Source organism: Vulpes lagopus, chromosome X (assembly GCF_018345385.1).
Source record: "Vulpes lagopus strain Blue_001 chromosome X, ASM1834538v1, whole genome shotgun sequence".
Lineage (NCBI taxonomy): Eukaryota > Metazoa > Chordata > Mammalia > Carnivora > Canidae > Vulpes > Vulpes lagopus.
In genome coordinates, this window is record NC_054848.1 from 74311744 (window position 1) to 74330770 (window position 19027).

Sequence of the window (19027 nt, forward strand, 5' to 3'; positions counted from 1 at the left end):
TCCCTCACCATGGTTTTGATTTGTACTTCCCTGATGACGAGTGATGTTGAGCATTTTTCACGTGTCTGTTAGACATCGGATATCTACTTTAGAAAAGTGTCTATTTATGTCTTCTGCCCATTTCTTAACAGGATTATTTGTTTCTTGGGTGTTGAATTTGATAAATTCTTTATAGATTTTGGATACAACCCTTTGTTAGACATGTCATTTACAAAAATCTTCTTTTATTCCATAGGCTGCCTTTACCTTTGTCGATTGTTTCTTCACTGTGCAGAAGCTTTTTATATTGATGAAGTCCCAATAGTTCATTTTTGTTTTTGTTTCCCTTGCCTCTGAAGATGTTCTAGTAAGAAGTTGCTAAGGCCAAGGTCAAAAAGGTTTCTGCCTGTGTTCTCCAGGATTTTGATGGTTTCCCGTCTCATATTTACGTCTTTCACCCACTTTGAATTTCTTTTTATGTATGGTGTAGAAAAGTGGTCCAGTTTCATTCTTCTGCATGTTGCTCTCCAATTTTCCCAACACCATTTGTTGAAGAGACTTTTTTACCATTGGATATTCTTTCCTGCGTTGTTGAATATTAGTTTGCATATAGTTGTGGGACCATTTCTAGGTTCTTTATTCTGTTCCATTGATCTATGTGTCTGTTTTTGTGCCAGTACCATACTGTCTTGACGACTACAGCTTTATCATATAGCTTGAAATCAGAATTGTGATTCCTTCAGTTCTGTTTCTTTTTCAGTATTGCTTTGGCTATTTGGGACCTTTCATGGTTCCATACAAATTTTGGTTCCTTGTAAGAAATTTAGAACATCAATTTGTGAGCATGAACTCCATTTGTGAGATAAAATAGAGTGAAAGTAGCCCCGAAGCTGAGGAACACCTTTGATTTTTGACAGAATGTGTGAGTCCACAGATTTCTGACCAACTTTGTGTTGCTCTGTAATTTCATATTTCTACTTCTCAGTGTTGAAGATCTCACCTTCCTGGTGTATGGGTTAATGCAGCTTCTTCCTCTTGAAGTAAGCATCAGTAAGATATTTTGGGATTTTAACACTGCTGGTATCAATTTTAGTGGAGGAGGCAATGACAAATTTTTTGTGTGTTCTATATAGAGGAACTCGACTGAGGGCCAGCCAGACATCCAGTCACAAGTAGCAAGACACTGCTCAGTTGCATCAGGAAAACCACCAGTTTGCCTTTGTGGCACCCAGTGAGGATGATCCAGATGTCCAGGAGTGAGTCTAATCCACAGTTTTTTCACATGCAGACTGAAAGTTTTTTTTGCCATGGCTCAACAGTTTTCAAGGCACATTTTCAGTAGGGTGATACACAGGTATTTTGTGAAATTTAACTACTCCGATAAGACCATTCTTGCCACAACCAGCTGGTTTTGTGACAGTAGTAAGAACCTTCTCCTTATTTTCAACCCTGGATTTAGCTGTTGAACACTTCCTCTTATACATGATCTTTCTGAAATACATAGCTGATAAGGATTATCTGCCAATTCCTCTGACTAAACAGGGTTTCTGCTGCAATGGGGCTTCTCCTTCTTTAGCGTTTTGGCCTTCAGATTACCTTCCTTAACTTTGCCACCAGCATCAGCCTTCTTGGCTTCAGGTTTCTTCTCCTTAGTACCCAGCTTCTCAGCTTTTTCACCCTCCATGTGCAAAGTGGGAAAGAAGACTTGACAGGAGTCAATATTAAGCTCATACAGCTGAGCCTGCTCAAAGAATGAGAGAAATAAAATAAAAATAAGCACCCAGAAAAAGCACAACTTATGTCGTTGCAGCTATATTTCCTTATATAAAATAATCATTTTCAAAATAACAGTGACTAGAGTTTGACTCTCCCCATGTGAGCTATTAGCCTGAGAAACATAGGCTTGTAATTATTAAGAAGGAAACAGACATGGAATATAGACAGAAGGGATGGTCAATCAATAGATAAGTTTGTATTTGAAGAGGAAAGACTTACCCTTTTCAAAAATTGACTAGATTATGTCCTGAGTCCAACCAGGTAGAACCATACTCATCGATTTTTTAAAAAGATGATAGATAGATAGATAGATAGATAGATAGATAGATAGATGATAGATTTGAGAGAGAGAGCACCTACACGTGCAAGCAGAGGGGAGGGGTAGAGGGAGAAGAGAGAGAATCTCCAGCAGACTCCCCAATAAGTATGGAGCCTGACACAGTGCTCAATCTCCTGACCCTGCAGTATCATAACCTGAGCCAAAACCAAGAGTCAGATGCTTAACTGAACTGAGCCACCCAGGCACCCCGGAACCATAATCATCTAAAACAATTGTTTTAAATGGCATGGAGTAGATACCATCAGTATAAATATACTTCAACAATTCTAGTGGCAGAAAATCTTCACAAGGTACTTGAAATTGTAGCTTTTCCATCAACTAAATTAAATGAAGAACGCTTAGTTCCATTTAGGAGTCTGGAGTCGCAAAGGTCAAGGAATTGTGGTAGGGAGCCTTCAAATCCTTGCTATTAATGTTGGGTCCTCAGACTAGCAACATAGACATCACTGGGGTATAATCAGAAAAGCAAGCTCACAGGCCCCACCTCAGCCAGCTGAGTGTAATCTGCCAGGATCTGCAAGTACACAATTCTTAGGTAATTCATATTAAAGCCTGAGAAGTACTGCTCTGGTTGTTAGCTGGGAGTCTGAGTTGCTGATTTCAAGCACCAGAATCATATTTCTAGTATCTAAATCTCAGCATCCACCCTCATTCCTGCTTCTGACAGCCAAACTCCTAGGAGATATAAGTGCACCCCTACTGTGTACCCAGCCAAGTACCAGGCCCTTAGAGAGGAACAAAAGACAATGACACCCCCCCCTCCATATTCTTAGGAGTGAATCTTCTGGTTGGAGGAAGAGAATAGAGGCACATAAATGCCAATTCACGTCTTTCCCACTTTCTCTTCCACTCTTTTCCCTAATGCATTTCATACTCTAGCCTGATCTTTACTCCAGGCTAGAGTATAGCTCTACTTTAGGACTGATCCCTCTTTTCTAAAAGTGCCCTGGGCTTTTGTGCCTTCATTGTCAATGTTTTTTCTGCCTGGAACTTTTGCTGTCCACCCACAACTTTGGCTGTTGAAATCCTACACGCCCATCAAAAGTCAGTGCCTGTCTACCCTAAATTACTCTGTCTACCATTCCCCAAGTGTGCATTCCCATATGTGCACCTTCACCATTATCCAGTAACACTTGGCTTCAGATTAGCTGTAAAGATTAATGAAGTTTTCTGAAGCATAAAAGAAACTTCAAGCATGATTTCATCTTTCTCCCAGCTAAACACAATAACCCCCTTAATTCTTGTACTTAGAGTTGCCTTTGCCCTCCTTTTCTCCCTCTAAATGTTTTTATTTCATTTCCAAAACACTGTTGAGGTAAACCAGTGCCAAAATGTCTCTCCTAGTTTGAAATCAAGTTTTAAGATTGTAGAATTTTAATGTTTCACTCAGGGATCAAACTATCAGTCCACAAACAGTGGACTGCACTGAGAATACTTCTCACCCTCCTACATGTCTTACACAAAGCAATACACAAACACATGCATGAACCCAGACCCCTAAACTAGTTTCTTGAGCAGGTCACCTTGAATGAATAGCAAACTGGGTGTAATTTTCAGTGGATACTCTAGATGGTAGCATTGTGCATATTATTCTTTCACTTCTTTTTATTTGTTCCCTAATTTTATTCATCAGGAAAGGCCTATGTGTGGAGGGGAGTTTAAGGTCATATATAAATAGGTATCCATACAGGTGAAGATTAGTAACAATGTTAAACGTTTCCAAAATTCTATTGTTTCTCAAGCCAGTTTCACATTGCCCAAATTTCAGAATTGCAGTCCCAACCATAGACTCTACCTCTCACTCAATATGCCAACCTTAGCAATATGACTTTACCTCCTCCCCCAATTAACCCTCCTGAAATCATTATTTCTTTAAGATCTCCTGCAGTCTCATGGTCCCTAGATTCAAATGCCTCTTCTCAGGGTTCATCCTAATTTATTTCCCTGAAACATTTACAAGGTGATTACCTCTTTTTTCTCCTCACAATTTTCCCAAATCCTTTATTTTGAAAAATTTCAAAATATAAAATATATTAAGTTGAAAGAATACTACAATGAGCAGCCACGTAGCTTTTGTTTAGTTTCACAGATTAACATTTCACTACATTTTCACCATCCCTCTTTCCCTCTCCCTCCTTCTTTCTCACCTTCTCACCTTCTCCCCACTCCTATGTTTCTCTCCAGACATCATGACACTCTAAATACTTCAGCATACATTTTCCAAGTTGCAGATATCATTACACTTGAACCCTAGGTATTTTTTTTAAAATTTTATTTATTTATGATAGGCACACAGTGAGAGAGAGAGAAGCAGAGACATAGGCAGAGGGAGAAGCAGGCTCCATGTACCGGGAGCCCGACGTGGGATTCTATCCCGGGTCTCCAGGATCGCGCCCCGGGCCAAAGGCAGACGCCAAACCGCTGCGCCACCCAGGGATCCCGAACCGTAGGTATTTTAACCTGCCTGTTCTAAAAATAAAATGATCTTTCTTTGACACTCTCCATGAAACTCTTAGCTCTCTTTGCCATCCCTTGGTTCTCCTTCTAACCTCTGACCACACCTTTCTAGAAGCACAAAGCAGAGGGCAGGAGGACATGAAGAATCTGGTCCTGGTTCTGCTACAAACCTGCTCTGTGCTTTTAAAGAAAAAGGAAACATTTTCTTTAATTATCAAAGTAATATATGCTCATTGTAGGAAATAGGGAAAATACAAGGTTTAAAGAAAATAAAAAGCATCTAAACCTACCATCTAGAGATTTCATTTTTTTAGTATGTCCCAATGCATAATATATTTTATATAATTGAGCTGATGAAATAGATACAACACTTTATCCTGTTTTTGATTTAACATTGAAAAGAAGGGTTAAAATTCTTCATAAATCATTTTTATTGGTTGTATATTATTTTATTGGATATAATCTTTTTTTAATAATAAACTTATTTTTTATTGGTGTTCAATTTGCCAACATACAGAATAACACCCAGTGCTCATCCCGTCAAGTGCCCCCCTCAGTGCCCGCCACCCAGTCACCCCCACCCGCGCCCTCCTCCCCTTCCACAAACCCCTAGTTCGTTTCCCAGTTAGGAGTCTTCGATGTTCTGTCTCCCTCTCTGATATTTCCTACCCATTTCTTCTCCCTTCCCTTCTACTCCATTTCACTATTATTTATATTCCCCAAATGAATGAGAACATATAATGTTTGTCCTTCTCCGATTGACTTATTTCACTCAGGATTATACCCTCCAGTATAATCTTAAAGAAAAGGTAACTCTTCCATTTCTTAAGTGAGCAAAGGGTTAAACAGACAATTCATAAAAGGATACAAATAGCCGAAGTTTCAATTTAAAAAGTGTTCAAGGGATCCCTGGGTGGCGCAGCGGTTTGGCGCCTGCCTTTGGCCCGGGGCGCGATCCTGGAGACCCCGGATCGAATCCCACGTCGGGCTCCCGGTGCATGGAGCCTGCTTCTCCCTCTGCCTATGTCTCTGCTTCTCTCTCTCTCACTGTGTGCCTATCATAAATAAATAAAATTAAAAAAATAAATAAATAAAAAGTGTTCAAATTAACTAGTAATCAAAAATAGTTTCAAATTAAATAACACACCATTTTCACCTACCAAACTAACACAAATGTTTTAAGAAAAATAATAATAACCAAGGCTGGAAAAATATAAGAGAAAACAGATACTCCACAAACATTACTGGTTAAAGTACAAATTAGTATAATTTTGGGGGGTAAACTTTACATATACACTTTAACCAGCAAATACACTTGTAGGAACTTATTCTAACAAGATAATTTGGCAATTGCACCACCATATATGCACAAATATGTTCATAGCAGGATGATTTATTAGAGATTGTTTCCAATTTATTGCTAAATAAATATAACATGGAATTAACTCAGTAAATTATGGTACAGTCATATGGCAGAATACTAAGCAGCCATTAAGTATATTGTTGTAATAACTATTAATAGAATTCTGAGGAAATAATAAGAATATGTGAAAAATTTCATTTTCTGTGTTTGACATCTCTGTATTCTTTGAGATTTTTTCCCAAAGAATATGCATTACTTCTGTAATAAGTAAGGAACAAAGATTTTTTAAATGTTGTAGAAATTTATTTATTAGCATGAAGTATATTAACAATGAACTGATAATTGAATAGTCATTTATAGAAAACATATATGATGCTATCATTGATAGCTTTGATAAGATGAAATTTACATACCATAAAATTCACCCATTTAAAGTATAAATCCATGGGGTGCTTAGATGGCTCAGTCAGATAAGTGTCTGCCTTCAGCCCAGATCATATCAGGGTCTGGGATCGAGCCCCACATTGAGTGGCATCAGGCTCCCTGCTCAGTGAGGAGTCTACTTCTTCCTCTCCCTCTGCCCTTCCCCTCACTTGTGCCTATTCTTTCTCTCTCTCTTTCAAATTAATTAATTAATTAATAATATCTTTTTTTTTTAAATTAATAATATCTTTTTAAAAATAAATTATAATTCCATAGGTTTTGGTATATTTTCAGAGTTGCACCACTATCACCATATTCTAATTTTAGAACACTTTCATCATCAGTAGTTTATTCCTTTTATGACTTAATAATATTCCATTGCATGGATATACCACATTTGTTTTATCCTTTCATCAGTTGACAGACATTTGACTTCTTTCCATTTCTTATCACTTATAAATAACACTGTTATGTGCAAGATTTTGTGTGGACATATGTTTTTATCTCTCTTGAGTAGATAACTAGAAGGAAAATTGCTCAATCCTGTGGTTAAACTGTGTGTAACATTTTGAAAAACTGTCAAAGTGTTTTCCATAAAGGCTGCACCATTCTATATACATAACAGCAATGTATAAGGGTCCAATTTCTTCACATCTTCACCAATACTTGTTATCTATCTTTTTCATTATAGCCATTCTACTGTGTATGAAGCCACTCTGCAGCTTTGATTTGCATTTCTTTTTTTTACTAAAGATGTTGAACATCTTTTCATGTGTTTATTTGCCATTTGTATATGTGTTGTTTTTTTATCACTGAATTTTAAGAGTTCTTTATATGTTCTAGATATAAGTTCCTTGTAATATATATGACTCCACAAGTATTTTCTTCCAGTCTGTGGATTGTTTTTTCCTTTTATGACCGGTGCTTTTGGTGTCATATCTAAAAAAACAATGCCTAACCAAAGGTCACAAACATTTACCCCTATGTCTTCTTCTAAGAGTTTTAAACTTTAAGCTCTTATATGTAGGTCTATGATTCATTATGAGTTAGTTTTTATGAAAGGTGTAATGTCGGAGATCCAAGTTCATTCTTTTGTAGGTGGATATCCAGTTGCTTAGCACTATTGGTTGAAAAGTATATTCTTTACCCAGAAAAATGCCATGGCTCCCTTGTCAAACATCAGTTCATCATAAATATTAGGGTACTTTTATGGACTTTCAATTCTATTCCATTGATTTATATCTCCATCCCATGCCAGCAAAACACTGAGTTTCTATTTTTAACCATATATACATATAGAGAAACAATCTAAAAATAAATATTTCAAATTATTAAAAATGAAATATTCTATTGTATAAATGTATGATATGTACTTAAATACTCTTTTCTTGTTGGGTTTTTTTTTTTCCTTGTTGGGTATTTTAAGCTGTTTCCACATTTTCACCATTATAAGTAGCATTGTGATGAGTATCCCTCCACAAACACTACTCTATTTCAGATTACTTCCTTAAGGTAGATTCCTATCAATGGACTCAGTCAAAAGTAAGAATATTTTTAAGCTTCTAAATAGCCAAGAAGGAAGGAAGGAAAAAAAGAAGGAAGAAAGAAAGGAAATAAACATGCTGAAATTACAAAAAGGCTGCATTGATTTATACTCCCAACAAGATATGTTACTTAGAGCAACTCAATTATCTTCTCTGTGCGTCAGGTTTCTCATCTGTCAAACAAGGTTAGCAAAGCTAGCTCTCCTTTGTTAACAAAGATGCTGTGAGAATCAAATGAAATCTTCAGTACAATAGGGCTTTAACAAGTTTTAGAAATGCTACAGACACATAGGGTACTGATATTTTCGTTTATTTTGTCCAAATATATTCAACAAGCATTTATTGAACACCTACTTCATATAGAGAACTATGAGAGACACAAAAATGAAAAAAAAATCCATTTTGGAAATGGAAATTTATTAACCAGACTGGAGCAGAAACCATATCTGGTAAAGAATATAAGAAAACTTATAGTACAAGGGAATGATAGTAGCTGTTATAATAGATGTTATAAACAAAATCCTTTTATTCCCACAAGATGATGAGATTAATTTTACATGGGGAAACAAGGAAGACTTCTCAAAAGATGTAGTATTTGAGCTAGGAATAAAAATTTGATAGGGGTTATCATGTATTCTCATTCTTTATTGAGAAGATAACAATTTTGTAGAGATGTTTCTTATGTCTTTTCTATTTCTGAGTCTGCTTCTGATTTGATTTTCTTATTATTTTTCCCCAGAGTTAAAATTTTATTCAACTAACTATAAAGTTAGGGCTACTGTATCAGATCTGGAATGGTTAAAGACACCTGTTGACTGTCAAATAGTGAGAATAAAGAGACTTTGATATGCCTTCCACAGCAATTCAACTACAGCTTTTTATACAACGGAAAACATTTATTTGTATAGTTTGATCTCGTCCACCATATCAGGAGCCGTCAAAATTATTGACTTGGATCAGATGTTTTTATTTTTTTGACCCTAGTCTTATTACTATAATAATCAAAATATACTTGTTATTCAGTCCTATCAACATTGTATTGGGAGACAATTATTCATTTCTGCATGTCTTGCAAGCAGAGGCTCTGACTATATTTTCAAGAATGTTCATGAAGCACACATTCATGAAAGATAGAAATAGTGTCTTCTTCTGAAGTAAAGGATGGATTTGTTTATTGCCTGGTATAGTGTAAGTTTTTCTCCCACTCTGCTCTCATAGATAAGCTCCTGTAGGCATACAACCTTCCTTATCAAGGGGAAAAAACAGAGTTCCTGCTTATCCTTGAATAGTGGGTTTTAGTGCCCTGTCATCCCAAAGAATTATTCAAACAAACCAATCACATCTTCCCACAGGAACCAAGGGCACTTCACCATGCAGATACTACACAACTTGCCTTCCACAGCCCTGGTTGTTAACTTAGTTCCTGTGTGCAACTCTGTGTGCCCTGCAAAGCATGTGGTATCCTCTTTCTCTGGGCTGTGAGTATATGTGACTAATAAACTGCTATGGATCACATCTATCTAGTGTCATGTGTCATGTGTTTGGCCATCCCATATCCCTAGAGTAGGACTCCTTTACTCATCAATAGGGGTGAAGAAAAGGTGATTAAAACCTCTAGTATAATAAAAATAATGTTTCCATCTAAAGCAAAAGTTGAACAGGTTAATGTATAGCGCAATATAAAAGATTCAAGCTTCCTAAGTGCAGGATTCCTCAGTTATGATGCAAACCCACTGTGTACACAGCTTCAATCCAGTCCCCTCTACATCACTCAGTTGGAAGAGAGGGGAAGGCATGGCAAGAGGGATCTGATATGAACATGAAGCTCATACTGCTTGCTGTGCAATGAGTAGTGGTGTTCTCTGTGTCTGACCCAGGAATTTCCTATCTTCTGCAAGTATCCATGAAAGTAGCATGCAAGCAAAGTCTCAGATAATTCATAGTTCTTGACACATTGTACAGACCAATATAGCTACCTTACACTGTTTTCCTGAGTGTCTTTTCTTTATTAATCAATCAGTGCAAGCCCAGTTTGCAATGGTTCTGAGTGGCACATAGTCTGGTTCAGTTCCAGTTAAAAACTTTGGTCAATCTGGTTCATTGATATTACAAGTTTTCTTTCTTATATATTATTAAAACCACAATATTGATTTCTACTGGTTGAAAAATGTCATTGATACCACTGAGGCATTGAAATTATTGACTGTTGCCCACAGTAAAAGAGTCCTGATTAAAGATGGAAATTATTGGGACATACAGAGATCTTATTGTTATCCAAGTATTCATTATCAGATCTACACAGTAGGGACTAAAGTTCCCATAACACAAAAAATATTCACTAGTGAACTAACTGTATTAAAATTACAGTCCTTCATTTAAATGTCCTTCTTGACTAGTTTTAGTGTCTATCCCTGACCATTGTAGCAATGGTGCTTATTTACTGTAAACATCCAACAATGCACAGTGCAAATTTCAAAGTGAAATTGAAAAATTTGCAAAAGACGTAGAAATATGAAATAGATAAAAGACGCTGGTGAGCTACTCAAATAAGTCACAAAATAACTCACAAAGTCACTGGCAAATGATGATGTGGTAAAGTTAAATCAGTTAACAATTGAAGAGGAGAAAATGGACAAGGATGATGAAAGCATTGACATTTCAAAAAAGAATTATTTGAATAATAAAAGCTTAAGAGAGTTCCCTGGAAAAAAGGACACAGCTCTCAAACCGCAGTTTTTGCAAAAATAACCCTTTTACGAAAGTCAAATGTGAAGTGAAGGTTATTATGATAATGCTATCACATAAGTTTTTCAGAAAATTATACCCCAGAAAGTAAACATTTGTTCTTCGTTTTAAGAATTAGAAAATAGTTGAACTTGAATCTGAATTAAGTTAAATGTAAGATAAACCTTTTTCATAATCATTTGTTTCACTTTTGAATTAAAATCCTAATAAAACCTTTTATTTTTCCACTATTCATCATGAAATGTCCCTTATTTCATGTACATTTACTTTAAGTGCCTTTTCTGATATCAGTTTCTCCTAGATAATCAGAAATCCCTGTGATTAGTTAGCAAACCATAAATCAGACTTCCTTTGATTCCCTAGTATATATTCCACTAGCACAGTATTTCCTAAGCTGCCATCCACACCACTGATAGTATACTAGATGGTAATAGATGATTTGTGAATGATGCTTACTCATTTATTTTAATATTCATTAGAAAAAAACTATATAACCAATTGATTAAGCCCAAGTTTTCATAGACTATTGTGGCTTAAGACAAAGCTAAACTTTTATTTTTAAGATTTTATTTATTAATTCATGAGAGACAGAGAGAGAGAGAGAGAGAGAGAGGCAGAGACATAGGCAGAGGGAGAAGCAGGCTCCCTGTGGGGAGCCCGATGCGGGACTCAGATTCCATCCCAGGAACCTGGGATTCTGACCTGAGCCAAAGGCAGAGGCTCAACCACTGAGCCACCCAGGTGCCCCCAAAGCTAAATTTTTAAAGGTGAATTGATTTAAAAGTAAGTTAAAGGAAATGTTATTTTTGTGTAGATGGTAGGCATATATGGCCAAAGTTCCAACTGCCTCCACTACCTCCCACAATGCAAAAGTCACAACTGCAGCTCATGAATGACTCAGTTTAGAAGCATTACACTAGCATAAAGTTACCAGGCATAAAACTCAGGCACTTTCAAATGATGACATCCAGCAGTTAAGAGTATGCTGAGCTGGATAGCAAAGCCTCACAGCAATGATGAGATAGACCTTTTCACATCACAATTGTAGAACAGGTCCTAACTATTCAGACACACTTAAAACTCTCCAAGAACAAATAGTTAAAAGTAATAAAGGGTAGGGTGCTTTATTTCTTTAGTCCCCCACCTCCCTTTTCTGTATGTTACTCATCTCTATCTACTTTCTGAACATCATACTCCCTACCCCTGCATCATTCTTACCATTTTTACCTGAAGCTTTGGCCCTATCCTACTTATACTAATCTAGTCTGGAGTCTTGGATTTCTTTAAAAGCCTCAACATTGACCACATCAAACATCAGGGAAGCAAAATGCTTCTTCCTCTCAGTGTAGGCATCTCTCTCTCTCTCTCAACTTCTCTGTGTGCGTGTATGTGTGTAATGCTTCTAAACTGAGTCATTCATGAGCTGCAGTTGTGACTTTTGCATTGTGGGAGGTAGTGGAGGCAGTTAGGCAGTTATACTCATGGGTTTCTATCTTTATTCCCATTTCAAACACATTTTCTAGTAAGCTAGCTCTTATATTAAATGATGGAGTAGAAGGAAACTCTGTTAAAAAATTAGCATTAAGGTAGTTGAAACATTAGTAAGGAAGAGAGGAAACCCAACTTTAAAGCTTCACAATTTACTGCTTTCAAGAGGTAGGGATCTTTGGAATGGACTATGGTTTTCCAAACTTCAGTCATCTACCACATTCCCAGTTTTTGCCATGTCCTATTACAACCTATACTCTAGTTTACTTAAGATTTTTCTTTAAGTCAATTAATTTTCTTTACCTTGCCTTATCTTAAGCAATGACACTTGTCAAATTATGGTTTTATGCCCTAGTTACATTTTTTCTATACAACTTAAAATGTGTAATATGCAGCATTTACTGAATAAGTACTATGTGAACCAGATGCTGTGCTAAGTGCTTAGATGGATTACCTCATATAAGACTCACATTAAGCCTATGAATTAAATACTTCCCTATTCTCATTTTACAGAGGAGGAAACTGAGACACAGATTAACATGCTAAAAGCCACATAGCTAGAAATCTTTAAGGATGAACAAATTCAGCAAAGTTGTAGGATATAAAATCAACACACAAAAAAACAGTTGCTTTTCTATAGACTAACAATAATCTGGAAAGGAATATATGAAATCAATCTCCTTTACAATAGCATGGAAAAGAATAAAATATCTAAGAATAAACTTAACCAAGAAAGTGAAAGACTTCTACAACTGACAATTACAAAATGATGCAGAAAGAAATTAAAGAAATACAAATTAATTGACAGACATCTGTGTTCATGATTTGGAAGACAATATTGTTAACATGGCAAGACTACTCCAACTGATCTATAGATTCTATGCAATCCCTATAAAAATATCAATGACAATTTTTTTAGAAATAGAAATATGCATTTAAAAATTTATATGGTATTTCAAGAGACCCCCAAAATAGTCAAGGATTGGTATTTCAGAAGAGATTTTATTTTAATTTTTCTGCTTGGGCATATTTTATATTTTTAAGGGATATATGCATTTCTTTGAAATGTCTATTCAGGTCCTATGCTGATTTTTTATAGTTGTCTGTCTTTTCCTTTTCAATTTTATGAAAGAGTAGTTCTTTTTCTGTGATATGAGTTGCAAATATTTTCTTAGTTTTTCTTATCTTTTTAATTTGCTTATGTTTTTTCCAATAAAAACGTATTTTTTAATGTAGTTAAATTTCTCAATCTTTTTTAAAAATGTCTTCTGAATTTTGAGTCATAGTTTAAAGGCCTTCTTCCACTTCAAGATTATAAAGGAATTTGCCCATGTTTTCTTTTGGTACTTCTGTGGTTTCATTTCTCTTTAAATTTAAATCATTGATACATTTGGAGTTTAGCCTACTATGTAGCATGGTATATGAATCCAACTTTATCTTTTTCCAGCATCATTTATCAAAAACTCCATCTATATCACATTGATTTGAGATACTATATACTATATACTAAATTCCTGTGTCTATTTTAGTCTATTTCTGGGCTATTTCTGTACCAATACTACACTTTTTTTAACTTCTGAGGCTTTATAATATGTTTCAATTTTTTATTTTTATTTTCAAAAATTTCCAGTTATTTTGACCTGCTCATTTTCCATATGAACTCTAAAATTCCCTTCAAAAAAATATTATTGACATTTTGTTAGGATTGCATTACATTTATAAATTAACTTAAAAAGAATATCTTTACAATGTGAATTTTCCCTACTCACAGAGTATATCTTCCCATTTGTTCAGATATATACTTTTGTCCTTCATTTGTGTTTTCCTCATATGTTTTGTACATTTTTTGCTAAGCATTTTGTCTTTTTTGTTACTATTGCAAAAAGGATCTATTCCAATGTATCTTCTAATGAATTGCTTGTATGTAGTAAAGATATTGATTGATTCCTGTAAATTAACTTTATATTCTACCATTCTATTGAATTCTTACTCTGTCCCTTTATGTCTCTCATTCTGTGTGCGTGTGTGTGTGTGTGTGTGTGTGTGTGACTGCAGAGAAAGAGAGAGAGAGAAAAGAGGAGGAGGGAGAGAGGGAGGAGAGAAGAACGGAGGGAGGGAGAGAGGTTTTCCAAGTGATTCTTTCCCTTTAGAAAAGAGTTTTTTTAAGCAAAAATTAATATCCTCAGAGAATTAAGAAATTATTGAATCCATAGAGTAAGAGTAGGATTATATGGAAAAATAACAAATAAAATATATACTTTTAAATTGCTTTAAAACATAGGCAATTTAATCAAAATACTGGGAGATAAAGTAGAGAGAATCTTCTTAAAAAGCAAAATAGCCAAAAGCTACACAAGAAAAAAATGGCCAATTTGAATCACCATATATCTATTGAACCGAATTAATAATTCATAACATTCCAAATTAGAGGGCACCAGGCCCAGATGAATTCCATCAAACCTTAAAGGAAGAAATCATACTAATTCTCTATGATGTATTTCAGAAGATAGAAACAGAAGGAATATGTCTTAACCCATTCTAGAGGTCTGCAACACCCTACTACAAAAACCAGACAAAGACATTCCAAGAAAAGAAAAATAGAGACCAATATCTCTCATGAACACAAATGTACAACCCCTCAGCAAAATATTAGCAAGTTAAATCCAAACAATGTATACATAGGATTTTTACACAGTGGCCAAGTGGGATTTATCCCAGGTATACAAGGCTGGTTCAACATCCAAAAACAATTCATGTAATCCATCACATCAACAGGCTAAAAAAGAAAAATCAAATTATATCAATAAATGCAGAAGAACATTTGACCATATCCAACAGCCATTCATGATGGAAACTACGAATAGAGGGCAATTCAATGAAAATATCTATAAAAGGCCCATAGCTAACATCATATTTAATGGTGAGAAACTAGAAGCTTTTCCACTAAGATCAGGAACAAGACAAAGATATTATCCTTACGACTCCTTTTCAATATTGTACTGAAAGGTCTATTTACCAATAAGACAAGAAGGGGATATAAAAGGTATATTGATTGGGAAGGAAGAAATAAAACTGCCATTGTTTACAGATGACATGACTATGTAAGAAATCCAAAAAATTGACCAAAAAATTCCTAGAATTAATAAGCAATGATAGCAAGGATGCAAGATATAAGGTTAATATACAAATGTCAATCACTTTCCTATATATCATCAATGAACAAGTGGATTTGAAATTAAAAACATAATACCATTTACACAAGCATCCAAAAATGAAATACTTAGGTATAAATCTAATAAAATATGCAAAAGATCTCCATGAGGAAAACTACAAAACTCTGATGAAAGAAATCAGTAAAGAACTAAATAAATGGAGGGATAGTCCATGTGTATGTATAAGAAGACTCAATACTATCAAGATATACGTTTTTCCCACCTTTATCTATAGATACAGTGTAATTCCAATAAAAATCCTAGGACACTGTTTTGTGGATATTAAAAAACTGATTCTAAAGTTTATACAGAGAAATAAAAGACTCAGAATGGCTAACACACTATTGAAGGAGAACAAAGTTGAAGGACTAACACTCTCCAACTTCAAGACTTACTAATAAAGCTACAGTAATTAAGACAATGTGGTTTGGTGAAAGAATAGACAACTAGATCTGTGGAACAGAATAGACATGAATGGACTCAGATAAATATAGTCAACTGATCTTTGACAAAGGAGCAAAAGCAATGCAATGGAGCAAAGATAATGTCTTCAATAGATGGCACTGGAATAACTGGGCATCCATATACCGAAAAGAAGGAGGAGGAGGAGGAGGAGGAGGAGAAATAAGAAGAATCTAGATACAGACCTCACAAACTTCACAAAATTTACCTTAAAATGGATCATAGACCTAAATGTAAAATGAAAAACTATAAAAATCCTGGAAGATAACATAGGAAGAAACTTAGATGACCTCGGATATGGTAATGCCTTTTTAGATACAACTCTGAAGCATGATCCATGAAAGAAATAATTGAAAATCTGGATTTTATTAAAATGGAAATCTGCTATGTGAAAGACATTGTCAGAAAAACAAAGAGACAAACCACAAACTGGGACAAAATATTTGCAAAATATATATCTGATAAAAGACGATTATCCAAAATACACAAAGAACTTCTAAAATTCAACAATAAGAAAACAACTCAACTTAAAAATGGGCCAAAGACCTTAACAGACCTCACCAAAGAAGATATACAAATGGCAAATAAGCATATGAAAAGATGTTCCACATCACATGTCACTTAAGTAATACAAATTAAAAACAATAATGAGATATAACTACACACCTAATAGAATGATGAAAATCCAGAACACAAATAACAGGAAATTCTGACCAGGATATGGAGCAACAGTAACACTTATTCATTACTGGTGGGGATGCAAAATGGTACAGCTACTTTCGATGACAGTTTGGCAGTTTTTTGTTTTTGTTTTTTTGGGTTTTTTTGCAAAACTAAATATGCTCTTACATATAATCTGACAATTGCACTTTTAGATACTTACCCAGCAGAATTGAAAACTTATGTCCACACAAAAATCTATACACAGATTTTTTAAAATTTTTATTTATTTATGATAGTTACAGAGAGAGAGAGGCAGAGGGAGAAGCAGGCTCCATGCACCGGGAGCCCGACGTGGGATTCGATCCCGAGTCTCCAGGATCGCGCCCTGGGCCAAAAGCAGGCGCTAAACCACTGCGCCACCCAGGGATCTCTGTACATGGATATTTATAGCAGCTTGATTCATAAAAAGACATGGAGGAATCTTAAATGCATATTATTAAGTGAAAGAAGCCGATCTGAAAATGCTACATATTATATGATTCCAACTCTATGACATTCTGGGAAAGGCAAAACTATGAAGATAGTAAAAGAATCAGTGATTGTCCACAGTTAACAGAGAGGGAGGGATGAATAGGTGCAGCAGGGAGGATTTTTAGGGCAGTGAAAGTATTCTGTATGATACTATAACAGTGCATACATGTCACTGTATATTTGTCAAAACCCATAGTATGTACATCAAGCATGAATCTTAATGTAAACTATGGACTTTGGATGATTATTTTTGTTCATGTAGGCTCCTCAATTGTAATAAATGTACTGCTTTGGTGTAGGATTTTGAGAGTAGGGGTGGTTATGGATATATGAGGACAGGGAATCATTGTACCTTCCACTCTCTTTTGCTGTAATCTTATAACTGTTCTAAAAAATAAAGTTTTTTTTTAAAAAAAGCTAAACCAAAAAGTAAAGATCTAAAAAATGAGAGAGAAAAGATAATAAAATTTGAGCATTGATCTGGGGGATCTAATATCCACCTAATCAGAGTTCAGAACAACAAAACATAAGGATGAAATTATCAAATATATAGTGCAAGAAAATTTTCCAGAACTGAGGGATACAAGTCTCTAGTGTACTTAGTGAGTCCACGAAATGCCCAGTAAAATGAATAAAAAGAGACTAACCACTCAATTTGCTTATTATCAATGGGAACTGGTCTGTAGTAAGCTTATGTCATGAAAGATACTGCTCTTTTTCAGTAGCTCTAATTTAAGCCTTGGGAATCCATTATAGCCACTTCAGTGGGGTTTTCATTAGAATCAATTGTCTGAGCCAAGGTGCTAATACGGCCCCAGTCACAGGCCCAACCCCTGGGTGAGCCATTCAATTTATTCTGTTCCCTGGCCGGCCTTTAAGCACTGAACATGAGGAAGGCAGATTTAGAAAGTACAGATGGGTGGGTGCAAAACCAACCCCAGTATGAGAAAAAATACTCCAAATATCTGTCCTAGTGGAAGTTCTGTATCTGCGTATAAAAAAAGCAGCCTCCTCATTTTGGAAAACCAAAATTTATAAATTATTTTTGTAGTTAATTACTATCTACAGAGTAGGCTAGATCTGGACTTTGAAATATTCTCTGGAGAAGGAAATTGTTGGATTCTGTGTGTTTTTTGGTGGATTCCTAGTTTTCTTTGTTAACATAAAAATTCAAGCAAAAGCCCAAAAGTAATTTTTCAGGCTAGCATTTCCAGGCACATGAATTTTATATGCCAGTAAGAATTATTGTAATAGGAATAGAATTAATTAAGTCAGCTGCTTCTAAATGATGTTTGTGATTGATTTTCCAAAGCACCTTGGAGACTGCCCGTTTATCTCCTACTGTTCTCAGAAAAAAAATTTTTTTTGAACTTTTTGGTCAGGCACATGCTATTTTCCACCCATCCTATTTGGCAACTGCTACTACACAGCACCACATGTTCTTTTCACCCAAATTGCTGGACTTTACCATGGCTCTCTGGGTTTTTCTTCCTCCCTACAGTTGTTGCTTTTTGGTCAAATTCTCTTTGAATGATCTCTTTGTTTTCCTGTCTCTCTCTTTCACGTTCACTTTCTAATGAATCTTTCAGTAAAATCCAATAGGCTTTTTACAGGGAAAAATCAATAGGAAGAAAAACATCTTCTTTTACTCCAGATTTTTCTTCCATTTTAAAATGTGATATTTTATTTATCTTGGAGATGTTTTTAAGTTTTCAAAAGTGAATATTAAACAAGCCACAGTATGAGACAGTGAGGAGTCCATTAACCTTTCTTATCATTTGTAAAAGGCAGTCACTAAGTTGCCCAGAGGGAATGCCACTTTAATATAAGTAACTTCTTTTTGTTAAGCAACTGCTTTCCCATTGGTCTCTGTCGAAGCACTTTGAGTAGAATCCTCCCTGTAAAATGAAGAAACTGAGAGACAGTCTCATCATGATTTGATGAGGGCTACATGGCTGGTCTGTGGCATTCAGAAGTAGCCTGGTAAACCCAGGACTCCAGACAGTCTTCCCACTCAAATGTAAATCATTTAAACTCAGATTTA

At 35.4% G+C, this 19027-nt stretch overlaps 1 pseudogene; it reads right to left on the reverse strand.

Annotated features, from left to right (window-relative positions):
* Positions 1-802: 802 nt before the first annotated feature.
* LOC121482340 lies at positions 803-1663 on the reverse strand (annotated as a pseudogene).
* Between the last annotated feature and the right edge of the window lie 17364 nt (positions 1664-19027).